Raw genomic sequence first — 2590 nt, forward strand, 5'->3', positions numbered from 1 at the left:
CAGAAATCTTACCAAAGCTCCTGGAGTAACCGCCAGTGTACTTATGTACTGGATCGGAGAGCACTGTGTGTGATTCAGAACGATGGCAGAGGTAAACATTTTTGGACAGATCGTCAATGCCAGTGGTTTCCCACAGCGCAATCTGATTTGCAAATGGGGTGTACACACAGGTGGAACCTGGAAACTGCTGTCTGGGGTTGTAGAAGGTCAAACTCAGGTGGATAATCATCAAAATGAAGAAATGGCATTTTGGACAAACCCAAATGACATACATTTTTTGCTACCAAAGTCTTGCAAGGTTGACCTAAGCTTCATCTCCAGGTTTGGCACCAAGACAGTTTTGAAAGGAATGAGCCTTATGGCTATGGCTTCCTTCATATCCCTTCCACACCTGGCACTCACTCTCTGCTGGCCCCCACATGGTGACCTTTGGACACTTGGCAGGAGCAGATGTTTGTGGGTGGGGGACCTCAGCTGAAATCCTAAAGCCTTATATATGGAGGTGCCAACCGCTACCGCCTGCAGACTACAAGCATGGGGCAGGTTCACCTGGAACTAACGGCCATACACAGGAACTTTGAGTGGTATGATGTGGAATGTTAGAGATTGTTTTCATGGATCTTATCACACTGACATCCAAAGATTCTCCTGAAGAACTTTTAATCTATTTTCTTCAAAGCACAATACCTCAGTATGTAGTGGTAAAGCTTCTAATTTGGCTCTTTTTTTCTACAAGGTACTGCATACATTTGGAACCTGTGTTAATAACTGATGGCCATAGTGACAACTATGATTTTTGTATTTTTTAATATGTTGTGTTTTTATATTATTTGTGTTTTTAGTTCAAAAATAATTTTAAATATTTTTTGTACAGTAAAATGTTTCTTGAAAAAAAAAATAAAAAATAAAAAATAAAAATAAAACAAAACTACTAACACATAATTTTGCACCACAATGCAATACACTCTGTAATACACCTAGTTGGTCATGGTTTCATCCTACATCAAGATAATTACCCAAACCATATCATCAGGTTGTGTCATAACTTCATTGGAACAAAAGAACAAGACATAAGGCTTTAAATCATGGAATGGCTAGCACATTCTGCAAACGTAAACCCCATAGAGCTAATTTAGGAAGAACTAGACAGAAGGGTGAAAGCAAGTGCAACACATTAGTGGGAACTTCTGCATCAGTGTTGGGAAGAACTTTCTAAGCAATATTTGATTTCCACTATAGAAAGAATGCCATGAGTGTTTTCAGCTGTTATATCTGCAAAAGGTGACTACATTGATGAGTCAAACATTTAGATTACATTTTGCTAAAGAAAATGATTCCATTAAATTAACCCCATCTTACGGCAGGCTTTACCAAGCTAATTACCCAGCGTTATTCAAAAATCTCACTGCCCTTTTAACTTCTTGGAGCCAATTTCCATTGTCATGGTTTACTAGAATCAGTGCAGTTTGTATGACCTATCTTCCCAAATTTCTGTACATCTTCAGAGTTCCTCCAGTCCCCGTACCTCCCATATACTTCAAATAAACCAACAGAAAATTTTGCAATTGGTCAGGGGTCTCCTCGCCTTTGTACCAATCAACATATTTTATCCGCTTGTAAGATAAATGGTGGATTTTTGGTTCCCATCCTTCAGTCCTACTATCTGGCGGCTAACATAGCCCCACTTTCATATTTTCATGTCACTCATCATCTTCATCTTTGGGCCGCAATTGATATGATTGATTCTGAACCCATTCCTTTATCTTGGCTTCCCCAAGCCTTCAGCTCTTCTATCTTGGGTCTTGTCCCACTCCACACTCTTTTGATTTTGGTTACATTTTCCACGGGCTTGATCCCTGCCTGTTTGCCACTATTACCGTTACTTCACTGGCCTCTGTTTCCTTCTGGTCTGGTGAATCCAATGCAATTCCTCTAGTGGTCTGAGCAAGCCTTTGCAGGTGTCCACTCTCCTCTTACTCTAAAACTCTTTAATCTGTGCAAACTTTATTGCTACTCTGGGTTTTGTCATTTTGTCTCTGACTTTATTCACTCCCAATCCACTCCATACAGCTTCATGTCCTTTAAAAGACTTTGTTGATCACGCCCCCATTTACCATGTCTCATCTCCCTGATCTATTCCTTGATCATTTCTACTAAACAACCTCCTGTGTAACCATAAAGACAGCAAAGAGAACAATGAATTAGGAAAGGAGTTGAATCCATAGGAACGGCAGATCATGACTTTAGATGCTTCCAAATGCTTGAAAAATGTTACCATACTCAAAACACTTACAAACTGTTGTATTTTTGGTACTATATGCTGGCTCTGCTAGTTCTAATTGTTCCAATTTAGCCCTCAACTTGCTTCCATGGATGTGCCCAGCCAGGAACAATGGGGCAAATTTGGTGGTATTGCCAAAAACTAAACAGACTATGGATTCGGGTCTATGCCTTGCTTTGTACATTGTTACATTCCAACCTCAAAAGAAACCCCTATGGAGCTTTTCTTTTTATGCCCATAGATACCCCCTTCCATGTTGAACCATCACTTGCTAACTCTTTACAGTTCCTAAGCTTACTATTGCAAAAG

At 39.9% G+C, this 2590-nt stretch overlaps 1 pseudogene across 1 annotated transcript; it reads left to right on the plus strand.

Moving 5' to 3' along the window:
* LOC309546884 (B9 domain-containing protein 2-like) lies at positions 1–804 on the plus strand (annotated as a pseudogene). The gene has a single exon. The product of its transcript is annotated as a B9 domain-containing protein 2-like (transcript).
* The last annotated feature ends 1786 nt before the right edge of the window (positions 805–2590 follow it).

This window comes from Pelophylax lessonae (assembly GCF_965119305.1).
Source record: "Pelophylax lessonae genome assembly, chromosome: 2".
In the NCBI taxonomy this organism is placed as follows: Eukaryota; Metazoa; Chordata; class Amphibia; order Anura; family Ranidae; genus Pelophylax; species Pelophylax lessonae.